Consider the following 14,458-nt stretch of genomic DNA (forward strand, 5'->3'; position numbering starts at 1 on the left):
TTATAAATTAAACAATTGACCGAACAAACAATTTAAACAACACAAGAGGAAGGAGGGTGCACTTCTGGTATGAGATACGCGAGTGGTATTCGCATGACGCAATAGGATAAAGGCTGTAATAATATAATACATTGGCGAAACCGAAGCGGTGAGCGACCCTCCTATGCGGTGCCGCACCTAAGGGGTCGAAGAGCTAATTGTACGAGAAGAGGCCGCCGCTGTTTGCGGTCGAAAAAATAAAGGGAAGAGAGAAGGACCCTCTCCTCTCCTCTTCTCCGCGCGCCGCACATATGCTTCAACGCACAACGAACCTTTTATTATTTTACGAGACCCTCGCGTACATTGTGCCCGGTACAATATAAGAGTATACCTCGCTCTCGCGGTGGCCGCGGTCTCTAGCCGGGGTTACACATGTGCCCCGATGTACGTACACCCCGCTTCTACCTATATCTCTGTGTATATATACCTGCATAATGTACCTAACTAGGTACGGAGAAACAGGCGAAGCACTCTCCTCTCCTACTCCGTTACCGGAAGTCTCGAGTGACGTGTACCTCCGACTTCACGATTATACGGACACACGTGCACTCGGCGCAGCCGTATCCTTAATAGCGAGTGCTTACGAGTACGATTCTCTTCGTGTCAAAATATTATTTCTACCCCCGTCAAAAACGGGCGACGCGATCCTCGGAAGAGCGGTCGAGTTGGGTTGAACTGGTCTCCCGTCAAATCTAGACGGTATTGGGAAATTTTTTTGGACCACAGTGATCGATCTGTTTCCAACAATATTGTCCAAAAATCGTTTGCAGATATGTCGTGTATCGTTTCGTCTTATCCTCTCTGACGTTTTTTTTTTCATTTTCTCTGTTATCCCGCAATTCGCGTTTTAACCGCGCCTAGTTTCTTATGAGCGGCTCGCGCGATGACCGTTGAATTGAAATCGTGAGAAGATCGTGACAAAAGTTAGCGTGACTCGATCGCATCGTCGTCTCGCTCGCCACGGTATAACGCTGCTGCTGCAGAGACAGCGGTGCTGCGTCCTACGCCCGCGGCCTAGAAAGTGTAACATGGTCAAAGGTATAGGTATAGGTAGGTAGGTTGACTGGTTGGTTGATTTTCTTCATAAAACGAGGAGATGAAAAAACGGGATCGCTTCGCAATAATTCAATGACTAACAGAATCCCGGAATCACGCGAGAGCGCGATGGAGATAGTGAATAGAAAATTGGTCTACCGTGTATACCTATGTGCATATATTTGTGGGATAAGATATTGGATACAGCTGCGACGGTTTGTGGAAAATTCAAGCATTTTCGCGACGTGAAACAAGAAGAAGAAAAAAAAAAATGGAAAATTATGATAGTTTAGCGGGCAATTTGGGCACGCTGTTTGCGTCTATTTTTTATTTTCATATATCCACGGTTTCAGCCGCGGTAGAACATATTGTAAAACTGCAATGCGCTGGTGATAAAATGTCCTAAGTGCCTCGTATAAAGTTTGCCGTAATATACGGTGTGTGTATACCTACCCCTACCCCTACCCCTACCTACCTACCGAAGCTGTACGAATAAAACCGTAAAACTTTACGCGTGAGAGCGACGACGAGACGCGTATAAGACATTTAATTGAAAGACGATACATGTAATACCGCGTGAGGTTATACTTTCTACCTACCTACCTATATTTTATTTACCTTCTCTACACCCCTACGCTCGTACGACACGCAGGGGCGTGAGAGGAACCCACGCGAGGCGTGACCTTCTATTAATGAATTAAAATTAATGTTATTATACCCACGCACGACCCCCTCACACCGTGCAAATACACCGTACATGCACTCGTATATTTATGTACACACGTACGATATTTGTGTGTATTAACTTTCAAATAATTTCAACCAGAATTCAAAGATGAGAGCTCTTGATAAAAATGCTTTTGGGCTGTGGGTTCTATGCTATGGAAAAACTGTGTTTAAAAAAATTTTGAAGGCAACCGGAGACCAGTGGGTTGAAACTTTTTCGTTTTAACGTGAAACGCCTCATGTATATACCGTGTATACTTATATTCGTTCTAAGTGCAAATGAAACTTCAGCTCGCCGTAATTCACATCTTATAATAGGTTGAAATCTGTAACTTGACGCGTCTGGATTCTTTTGACTCTGTTTTAAAAATCATCACACGAATTTACTGATATTCCTTCCATTCATGCGGTATTCTTCTATGCAGATTTATGAAGCCATATCTCGAAGGGGAAAAAAAAAGGAAAAGTGATTAGGAAAAATGAGGTAATTGCGTGTACATATTTCTGTATACCTACGTACGTATAAATAAATAATAACCGGTACGATGTTCGTTCTACTTTACCGGCTTTGGTAACAGAGAAATATAATTACGAATGCCGGTACATGAGCCTTCGCTGGTCCGCCAGATATCTGGCATTTCTAAACTGAAGAAAGTGAATAATAACGCTCTTGAAATCGACCGACAGACGTGTGCGATAATTTGATTTAATAAAAGCGAAGTCAATGCGAGTCGTAAAGATTTTATCTATCAGGGCCAACCGTATCTACACATAACTAGGGAAAATATCGTATACGGTATATTAATCATGGATCATCGTCTGTTTTATTTTCCTCTAATTTATGACGAATGAAAGTCGGGGAATTATTGCCTATACACACACTCGTGTATTCGTACGGAGTATCAGATTCGCGCCATATTAATAAAACGTCCCACCTATTAAAAATCCGTCGTAAAATTATAATCTACACTTAATTAGATGCGTAAATACACCCGGTGGGCGACGAGTTATAATGATCGATTTATTAACCAGCTTTCGTTCGTTCGAATTGAAAAATATCATTAACTTACCTAATTGGATATTTTTTTCAACCCACTTTCGCGGCACACGCCCTTATGGGGAAAAATCGATTCAACGTCCGGAATCGAGGGTTACACTTTTTTGGTTCTCAGCCTCGATGTGAACTGGAAATTCGTGTATCATACGAACGTCGTCATCGTCATTGTCGTCCGCAGTACCATTCGCTATAGGTCGTACGTATATCTCAGGCACTCGGAAGAATATGCGGTTTTATATTCCAGCTCGAGTCTAGACAAAGTGTGCGGGTCGATAATAAACTTGAGCGACAAGTAATACGAATATGACGACGACGACGACGACGACGACGACGACGACGAAGTCGCATCGAAAATATAAGAAGAGAAGACAGAGGTAGAAAGCCACAAAAGGCGATGCGCGAGTTATACGATGTACCTCTAAAAGTCGTCATCTTGCAGCGTCGAATACGTACGTACACGCGAGCATACACACCCGCACACTACATCGAATGTATGCGTCAGATATATGTTTTAAAGAAACCAAAAAAAAAAAAGAGAAAAAGAAAAAGATAAATAAATAAAAAGTTCTACCAAGTGTTCGCAGCTTGCGACGTACAAATATATATATATACCATATACACCTATGCACCCCCGCCGCACATAAGCGTACGTAATATGCGCATATCGCAGGGGATCCGTGGGTTGTTTGAAAGCGTATCGAAGCACGCACACACACTCAACGTCGGAAAGAAGTTGAAAATTTTTCCACCTCCTAACGCGACGGATCTCTCACCTCGTCGTATATGATCTATATACGAGCGAACTTTTCGTTCGACCAACTATGCACACACGATACACGTAGGTATATGATACACCTATGTGTATATCGTGGAGGTAAAAGAGCTGAGGATGGAAAAAAAATGGTTTGAGGGAACGAGAGGAGGATGATATAAAAATGAAAGAAAAAAAAAAAAAAACAACATGAATAAATAAATGGAGAAAAAAGAGGAAAAGAGTAAAGAAGAATATGGAATGGAAGAGATGCGCGTCAAGAAAGCACCGAAGAAAAACGAACGAAAAAAAAAAAAAAACGGGGAGAGGGAATAAAAAAAACATAAAAAAAATAAAACAAAGATGCAGTGACGAATAGAAAAAAAGTAAACTCCGTAAGAATGCTCGAGATGCTGCAGCGCGAGGAGAATCGGAGAGTATATACGTGTGTATATATCCACCTATGGTACAAAAGAAGCTATCTTTTTTTCTCGCACAGTATATTATACACCTTATACGATATGCAAGCCGCGCATGTCATACTCGATTTTGTATAGCCGGACTTTTATAAGGCGGAAAATTTATCCTGCTAGTGCGAAGGGTCCGCATAGGTATGGGTGGATCCACACGTGAGACATGTGCACGGGCTGGATGCTCCGGACCGCGAGGAGCAGATTTTTCATTCTTCAATGTACAGCGGCTATCGGACGCATACCATACGTGGTGAATATGTGTCGATATCGATGTACTACCGGTGCCCTACCTATGTAAGGTATTTTACGTGGCTACGTACATCGCGCGCGAACGTTCGAAGTCGCCCTCGGTAAAAGTAGACGTCGATCGATTCGCAGCCTCTTTCTAGCCCCCCTTCTGTTGCTGCCAAAATCTCGTAGTTTCTGCGTCATATATGTATACGTAGTATGTCTACGTTTTTTGGTATCTCAATGTAGTGCGTACATCCGCATCCATGTATAGGCGAATATTCGATGCGCTAAGACCTGACAAACTTGGAAAAATGAATTATGGAAAATTCGCCGATTTATTTACGAAGATTGCGGAAGAATATAGGTAGGTGAAATGGATGAAACCTTCGATAGCTAACTCTAGAAGGAAGCGGAAGATCAAAAAAGTTGGGGAGAAGTAAAAATCGAAGATAAAATAACGCACAAAGGTAAATTTTGCAAGCGTTCACATAGCAGTTCTTTGCGCGTACACTTGTGATGTATAGTATGTATATAACCATTGTACGTTAGGTGTACATAGGAACGTATACGAGAGGGGGCACTTGGCGCGAAACAATGGTCGCGGCACCTTGCACAATGCCGGCGTCAAAGCAACTCGACTTATTATATTAACCCCTGACAATTCACGGGCAAAATTCGCTCGAGTTATACCTTATTCGTCCGCGTAAACCGCGCGCGTGATCAATTATTACCGAAGACAGTGCGCAGATTTTGCTGGGGAAAAGTTTTCGGAGACAAAAAATGAATAAATTAGGGTCTTGAGATGGAGAGAGAAAAAAAAGGAGTTGTTTGAGCCAAAGTTAGAATTCTGAAAAACTGGAGTTCATTATATCGTAGGTCCTCGTACCAAACTCTCGATAGATTTTGAGCTTGACCTTGTTAGTCACGTTCTCTGGGGTAGAAAAGTAAACTCCAACTCAAATACGCACCAGGAAAAACCTCGTGAATTTTAATCCTTGTTTTCTTATTTTTTTAATTTTGAGGAACAGATGACGCCTAAGATGGGGACCCCCTTGGGCCATGTAGTGAAACAATTAAAACTTTATGATTCGAAATCTAAATAGTTAATCCGCGGTAGATTCATTTTCATTTCATTTCAAATTTTCTTGTGAATGTGCGAAAAAGTTTTTACTTGATATTTTGAGCTAGCCCACTCGTTTTTTGAATGAATCATTGATCAAGTGGGGTACTATTTGAATTTCTCGGTCTACAAGGGAGCCCGAGATTTGCTGGAGTCAGGTAGCCAGCAGCGCAGCGCTTTGTTGTGAGACGTCACCTTCGGGGCTGAGTAGAGGTGACACCCCACAACAAACCCCCTCGCCCGTGGCTACCCGACTCCAGATAAGCTGAGGCCCCCTCGTAGACCAAGAAATTCGAATGTTTCGACGCATGCATGGATTGCGATAAATCAAAGTGGGTCTACGAATGAAACCAATCGATATGTCTTAATTTTTCTGCTCCCAACAGCGAATAATTGATGATCACTCAATCGATTTTTGAGCCAAAAATGAATCATTGTTTTAATAGGGTTTAATATGCTTTTCTGACGTATTTTGACCTCAGAAACCCGAATCTGAAAGAAAAATTGATCTATCTCTAAAAGTGACCGAGTTATCGCCAAATTTCAGCTTTTTGGGGTCAAAAATAAAAAATTAATTTTTTAGTCTATATTAATGTAATTTGAGCTCAGGAATCCGAATCCGAAAGAAAAATTGGTCTATTTTGAAAAATGACCGAGTTATCCTCATTTTTAGGCATTTTTTTGCATAAATTTGAGGATATCTCGAAGGGAAAAAATCGTACCTCAATTTGGACAACGGATTCTCGTTCCTGAGGTCAAAATACATAAGAAAAGTGCCATACGATCAATTTTAAAAAATAAAAATTTTTGGTCAAAATTTGAAAAAATCGTAAGGGGTACCCCTTGGAAAAATCTCAAATTTTGGCCGAAAATTTTTATTTTTTAAAATTGATCGTATGGTACTTTTCTTATGTATTTTGACCTCAGGAACACGAATCCGTTGTCCAAATTGAGCTACGATTTTTTCCCTTCGAGATATCCTCAAATTTGTACCAAAAAATGCGAAAAAATGAGGATAACTCGGTCATTTTTGAAGATAGACCAATTTTTCTTTCAGATTCGGATTCCTGAGCTCAAATTACATTAATATAGACTAAAAAATCAATTTTTTATTTTTGACCCCAAAAAGCTGAAAATTGGCGATAACTCGGTCAATTTTAGAGATAGATCAATTTTCCTTCCAGATTCGTATTCCTGAGGTCAAAATACGTCAGAAAAGCATATTAAACCCAATTAAAAAAATGATTTCATTTTTGCTTAAAAATCGAATCTTTTTTCTGGTCTTCAAGAGTAATCTCACGTTCAATCAGCTCAGAAATCCAAATCTGAAAGCCAAAATCATCTACTCATGCAAGCACCCCACTTGATTAATTATTTATTCAAGAAACGAGTGGGCTACCTCAAAATATCAAGTCAAAAATGTTTTCTACATTTGAAAAATTTTCGTTTTCCATAAGGTACAAATTCTGCCCCCATGCTAAGAAAATAAAATAAAAAAAAATTCTTCAACCCACCCTACTAGAGAATCATATACGTGAGGGAGTTGGAAAATGAGCGAAAGCACGAAAGCACGACTGCAGGGTGGGACACGACGGGGGATATCGCGCGAGTACCCAACCCGCGTTCTCGTAACCCTGACATTGACGTCATACCCGGGGCGACCTCGAAATCGATTATAAGCAAGCGGCTCAAAACCCTCTAGCCATTCTCCTAACTTCGCCTCGCCAGTTTTGTGGGAGGCAACCTCGCCACCGAGATTGATGCCTCGAAATTAGAACAGAGAAGATTTCTCCGCATTTGATTTCCGTTTGATTTTATTTCATCCAATTCCTCCCCGTTCCGGGTGTACGGTATTTCGGGAGAAATGGGAAATTTTTCGACCCGGGTAAACGTGGCCCGCGGTGCGGATTCAGTTTCGATGTTAGCGCCGGTTGACAATAGCGATAAATCGGCGCGTGTTTCACATTCGCAAACTAACGCCCTTCATAACCACGGAATCCGAGGGATATATTCTGGAAACACCGAATTCTCAGCCCCCATAATTCTCCCGACGTGGTTAGCTGCCGCACGAGCAACATGCGCCTCGCACGTACCAAGATACACGTATAGGTATACGCGGTACCGCCGTAAACAGCGGGATGTCCGAAACCATTAGCTAGATTGGATTGTGTCGCATTGTGTGGCTGTAATACAACACTACCCACTGTAACCCGGCGTTCGTCGCGATCGAAAAAAAAAAAACAAAAAAAAACATCCAATTCCGTTCGGATCTTACATCTCATATGTACTCGTATTCGAATGAAGGAAAAAGCACCGCGACGCGTATAAAATCGCTTCCCAAGTCCACGATGTACGGGAGCCAGAGCTGCTCGGTGGATAAGAGAAAAAAAATAAAACGGTGAGAGCTAATTACTTAATTAGATGTAGGACGTTGACTAATTACGTGCAACAAACGATAATCTCCGCACTTCTCTCGCGGTGTACATCCGCTTCCTTATTTTTCGTCTCACTGCAATATACGTATACGTTCGGTACGGTACGGTACGGCCGCACAATCGTTTGATAGCTGTAAAAAATCTTTCTCTCTATTTTTTTTCTTTTTTACTAAAAACTTGTAAATTTATCCTCGACGGCTGCAACTGACTCTATGCGTATATACAGAAGCTACGCGTCGAGATATCTTATTGGGGGTGACAAATGACCTCGCAGCAACGGCCTCGAAACTCACGGGAGTTTTTGTAACGGTATAAACTAGCATAACGTGAACTCCGTTACGCGAGAACCGCGTTTAACATCAGAGGTAGGTAGCCCAATAGTTTGCGAATTATAAATCTTAGCCGATGTACGCAATGAGTACATCTCGTGCACAGGGTGTCCCGTTCCCAATTGACGGGGTCAGGTGTCAAATCGGAAACGATTTTTTTACAGTTCAGAGATTTTGTTCAAAACGTTTGAGTTATTTCTTGTTTTTTTTTTTTTTTTTCTTCATAAATAGAACTCTACTTTTTTCTCACTACCGTACAGCTTGTTTGCAGACTCGTGAGTCGTGACGTTTGAAAGTTCGAAACGTGCCACAATTACCTGAGGGGAAGTTTGCAGCAGCTCAATATGTTGCGCTTGTGCTTAGCGCGCGTGCAATCCTTGAAATCGTTAAAACTCCCGAGTCCTTGGAGTTTGAAATTTTTTTCTTTTTACTCCTTCATATTTTATTTTACGTTCGCCCGCGAAATAGCTGCAATTTTCGATTGAAAATTGTAATTGAATAATTGAACGTACATGTATCCGCAATTTCGACGATTCGAGCGCATGAATTTATTATCGTCGAAAGCGGCTCCTTCCGGCGATCCTTCATCCCCTTATCCCGCGACTAAATCGGAGAGGGATTCGCAGGAATCCGGGAGCCTCCCTTTTCCCCCGTAGGTTCGTAAAGGTACCGGATTGTCTCCCACCCGGTAATTACCAACCTTCCGGTTCAACCTTTCGATGTAATCACCCCACAATTATCCTTCCCAAGAGGCCAAGAATCGAGAGTGAACAAGTGGAAATGGTACCTGCATGCGGTATGTGAAAAATTATCATTAAAAACGAATCAAGTAGACGAATCGATCGATTTTCAATTTCACACGCGTGATCTGCACTTTTATTCTTTCGCGCAAACTCTGCGATTATAAAAGAAATCGCTCAGGTCAAAAAATAATTTCGAAACAGTAAACGTATACTGTACGAAAGTGCACTCTGCTGTGCATTTTATATTTTCTATTTTTTCATTATGATTGCATAATATTTCATATGTGATTGTTAACAAGTGATATGTGCAGATATATATATATATGTATGTATATAAATATTGCAGACAATCTTGTTTAATTAACCGCGAGCTAGAAGAGGAAGTATGCAACAGAGCTGTAACGCAGGCTGTAATCGCGATATCAGACGGAGATTAGTTTTTCTTTTTTTTTTCTATTCGCTTGTATACGCTTGCATATCTTTTCCTCCGTTAAAAAAAATACACAAATAAATGAATGAAACGCAGGATCAAGCGGAAGTTTAGAAAAAAGATAAAAGAGAAAATAGAAACCAGAAAGATCGATGTTACATGCGAGTATCATCGCGGTTATCATATCGTAGTTACTCTTCCGTGGCCGGAATGAAAAGCATCGGGCATAAAACGATAGCTCTTATTGTTACGGGTTATCGCGAGGGGGTTATCAAAGTCCAATATCAATTCTAAGTCATCTCTTATTATAACATCCCCGTGGTCTATACCGCCCACCCTTGTACGAACTACCGTCACAAATTCACTTGTGCGATTCCTCTCCCTGTTACGACGTCCTACGTACACATTGTATAAAATATCATACAAATGGGTGTGTGGTGGTAGTGAAGTGGCTTGATTTTACGTAACGCAGAAGCTTCTTATGTACCGTAATTATCACCCACACTGACTCAACTTAGTACCGAAGATTCACGCGGTAGCGCCAGTGGCAATAAACCGCCTCCTAGCTATTCGGATGGTTCTCACTTCAGTCTGGCTTTCGACGCCAGGTCGAATGCCACGTTAATCCTAGTGAAATGGATATCGTCTATTTCGTGCGGTTATCAGAGTGCCGCGCTTTTCATTTCTTACGATAAAAATGGTTAATTGTGTAAAGGAGAAACGACGACAAAATAAAAAAAAAATGATAAAATAACATTCCACATCGATATTCTTTAGATCATTTATTGCATTAGTTATTTTATTTTATTTTTTTTATATTATTCTTCTCACACATAAACATTGTGGTCATCGATAAGGGGATTTAAAAATAATAAAAAAATATAGTAAAAAAGTCAAGTGCAACGATTAAACTAGAGTGCAAGTCTGAAAATATTTTTGTGCTACCGAATTGAATATTGTTGTTTTTGCTTCTTATTTGTTCAAAGTTTGTTCGGCGTATTCATGTTATTCTAAAAGTGAGGGCAAGCTGTTAATCGCAGTGACCCATTAGGGAAAAAAAAACAACTGACATACCTATAATTATTAATGATAATTTGAATCTTAAAAAAAAGTGATTCGTGGATGTTTTCGACAGGATTCATATGTATGACCCAGGGCAATCTTTTTTTCTCATTCCAATTAATCTATGATTACTTCATATATGTATTTATCTATTCGATGTTTTATTTTGCACGTACTTGGCTTTGAGTGATCGTTATTATATTTAGGAACATGTTGGTCTACGATGGAAAGATTCATCCACTTCTTTTGAAAGAAAAAAAAAATAAAAAAAATCAATGAAAAAACAGAAAACGAAGAAGTATAGTACAAGGTATTACTGTCGAGATATGAGGGGAAAAAATCAAATAAAATTAGGAATAAATAGAACAGTTGAGTACATACATCTTATCTTCAGCGATATACCTACTGGAATCGGTTGGATGAATTTCACCCTGATCTTACAAAGACCTGCCGAAAGATTTCTCATGCGAGCTACGGAGAGAGTGATACTAGAGATAAATGTATGTGTATGAATATTCGTACGAATGTATGTACGTACATTTGTAACGAGGAAAGAGGGACGGGAGTCGAAATTACGTTTTAGTTTAGTTATGACTCTTGTGTCTCTTTTTTTTTCACCCTCGTTACCATCCTCATCATTTTGTGGTCACGAATCTCCTTATCTAATTCTTCGTTTGGTACGGCTATATTACATAATGATGATGCACTGATGTCACGCGAAATCTTTCGACAAAAAAATATAACCAGATGTAACGAGTGTGGCTGTAATCGCGTGTCTTCTATGCCTACACTGTGCTGCTCTATATTCATTGATCAATCACTCGAAACGTCGCATATTCTCAATTTTAATTCACGATTATCCTCGGCTTAAATCGGGGTGCGGATGCACCAACGCCTATGACTTATCGCGAGTAGGTCTTTAATTTATTGACTTTGAAAATAATCTAAGCTGCACAAATTTCGCGCGATCCGCGTTGTATAATTATTTCCATCTATTTGCGTATTCGCGCAAATTTTTTTTTCAATATTATGATAACACTTCACGTGTAACGAACTTTTGCGGTTTGGTAAAAAAAAAGGTTTTATACCGTTTTCAGCGCGAATTATTGTAATATACACGTGATATATATACATATATATACACACACGATACACGGTGTGCGGTTTTGAGTTGCGGTCTGTAAAAATTTAACAGTTCCACCGACCATCGTATCGGTAACGTATACATAAGTATACTTATATGCGCCCATAAGTTGAGGTTCGTGTATCGCGACGACTACACTTCCAAATTAGGAGAAAAGAAGACGAGAAAAGAGAAAAAAATTAATAACATCTAACGGAAAATTGAAATCTGTCCATAAATTTTCGAGGAAATAAGTACCTAAACTCAATCGTTTTATAACTTCCTTGGTCGGTGAATTCCTATGCTTTTATATCATGGCAGTCGGATGCTGTGTGGACTTCTTTCTCGAAGCGGTTCTGCGGACCTATGGCACCCGATGTTTTTTTTTTTCTCAAATACAACCAATAGACGAAATAGTTACGCCCCAATTTTTTTTTTTCTTGAAACTACTGAACCACAAACAATTTGCAAATTTTTTAGCTATTTTTTTTTCAAATGTCGAGTGCCACGTTCGCGGAGATTCTTCTTCATTGCGGTTTGCGATCACTCGCAATACCCATACTGCGGCTACGTACGCATGGGGTGGGGGATGAATGATACAATCGAGTGAAATTTCATCCGTTCAAATGATATCATCATAATTAGTTTTCGATCCAGGTGCTTATTCGCGTTTCTATTCAATTTGCGACGCATTAATTTGTTTAATTTTCATTTTTTCTTGTCTTTGAAATCTGGAATTTTTCGTCGTCATCGTAGCGATGGAACAACCGCAGAATTTCGCTATCGACATGGATTGAAAATGTTTATTTGTTTCTCGTTTCTCGTCGAGCCTCTCGACTTCTGCTCGGCATCGATCGACCATACTTCCCAGCGAGTTCTCTATCTATGTACGTAGAAAATACGCTGTACTTGTAGAACGAAGTTAGTCAAAGGTAGCGTACGTACCTAGATGTACCGCATTAATGCGTATGCGATATGCGCTGCGTAAATAGGTACATATACGTATACATATACGTACACGTATGTGCGTTGTACAGCGTAGCGAGTACATAATTTTATTATACATATGTGTATGTATATATATGTATGCTCCGCGAGAGGAGAGAAACCGGAAGCGGAAAGTTGAAACCTATATGGAACGGCGTTATAGCTAGATGGAACCCCCCCCCCCTCCCCCGTCAGGAGCAGCGACGATCGATGAATTTGCTTGCTGCCCCCGCATCGCCCGCACAAGCCGTATAATATGGGGTACCCCGGAGAACAAAAGTTTTCACGAATTTATTCAACGAATGATTATAATGAAAAAGGAGAAAATATAATTCCTCGTACAATAATCCCACATGTACTCTTACCTCCGTCGTTATAATACGCGCGATGATACGTGAATGTGTATGGAACATGATTGAGCAAATATGTGGGTAGGTGCGAAACGCGTGTCGCGTATATTTCTTTTTTTTCCGTTTGAAATTTTATCTCTTCTCGTCGTCGATTCTCGAAAAACTTTATCCGTTTTTCATCACTTTTTTGACCCACCCAAAGCGCAAACGGTGAATTTATTTCCCCTCCTCAGGGCCTCGAAATTCCTAAATTTCTGCTGCATAGTCCCACCTGTACGTGTGTGGAAATAGAAAATTATGATACATAATTAAAAGAAAAATCTTCGCTCCGTACCTAGCCGGTTGTTCCGAATACACGTATGTACACGTAGCACGTCGTGTACACCCAAGTACAGAGCGGTGAGTGAAAAACGGCGAAAGTACAAACGCGTTGTACGTACGTACGTACGGACATAACTTCCTGTGTACGTACAGTAGCTCTTTATACAGACACCGGCCAGGATTTTACATTCTTTTATTTCTTTTTTCGTTTATATTATGAACACACACTCGCCTACTACTTCTATGTACTTCTAGGATTCACGCTCCGTTTGTCCTCGTTTTAAAATACAACCGTCACGAGCAGCTCTTGCCGCGGGTCGGCTGATATTTTTTTTTTTTTCTCTCATTTTCTTTTTATCTTCTCATTACTCGAATTAACGTAATACCGTAACACCGCGCGAACGTTACTCGTATTTTCATTCAGTCGATAGACAAAATCCCACAAAACTTGGGGGAAAAAAAAAAAAATTAATAAGGAATTAAGGGATGAGATAAAATGGAAGGGGATACCCCTTGCGTAATCCTCTGCGCGACATCACTTACATCCGCGATAAATTTCACGAAAACGCGCGAGTATCCGCGTTGATCGAACGTCGTCGAGTCGTAGCGAATAAAGTTTGGGTAACGTAGGTGCGGGGGGTAGGCGTCGGTCGATCGATCAATGGCGATTTTCAACGCTTGTAAAAAAGTAGTTTCCCCGTTGTTCGGACCTACGGACGATATCGGGGCGAATCGTATGCGTGTACATAGGTGCAGTTGTACGTGGACCGCAGTAAAGCCCACAACCGAACTGCTAATTTCCGAAACCACGCGCGAGTCCCATAAACTTGTTTCATTGATGCGGATGGCCGATGGGAAACTACGCATTAGCGAGAGTACTGTAACAGATGGGGTGGTGGCGCGCAGCCCTTCGCGAACTCTGTAGGTATACGTATACATGTATACCTAGCCACACGACGTGCCGTCCACACGTATACGTAGCTATACCGGTGTACCCTCGACGGTCCGCAGTATGCTGCGAGAAATGGCGATGAGGAAAGGAAAATGGCTCGTGGAATGGGGTGGAAATAGAAATTCGTCCATCTCTGTCTCTATAGAAATCGCAGCTCCGTGTGAGCGCGCGCCCGAACTGTAGGTATGCGTATCATACATGTTGCGCGTATGTACGGGAACGATAAAAGGATGTCGTAAACATCCTTCAAATTTCATCGGCAATTTTGCGCTTTATACGAACGTACAGGGGATT

General features: G+C 40.8%; 1 protein-coding gene across 11 annotated transcripts in view; it reads left to right on the plus strand.

Moving 5' to 3' along the window:
* The window catches only part of LOC105693551 (rap guanine nucleotide exchange factor 6-like), an 88,475-nt gene that overhangs the window by 29,921 nt on the left and 44,096 nt on the right, over window positions 1-14,458 (plus strand). Inside the window, exon 1 of one of the 11 annotated variants that reach the window (XM_012413562.3) lies at window positions 9,964-10,513. The exons of the other annotated variants lie outside the window; for them this stretch is intronic. The gene's annotated coding sequence lies outside the window, so the exon portion shown is untranslated. Of the gene's footprint in view, window positions 1-9,963; window positions 10,514-14,458 lie in introns of those variants that run through there. 11 annotated transcript variants of the gene reach the window in all.

The sequence above is a fragment of the Athalia rosae genome, chromosome 6, assembly GCF_917208135.1.
Source record: "Athalia rosae chromosome 6, iyAthRosa1.1, whole genome shotgun sequence".
Lineage (NCBI taxonomy): Eukaryota > Metazoa > Arthropoda > Insecta > Hymenoptera > Athaliidae > Athalia > Athalia rosae.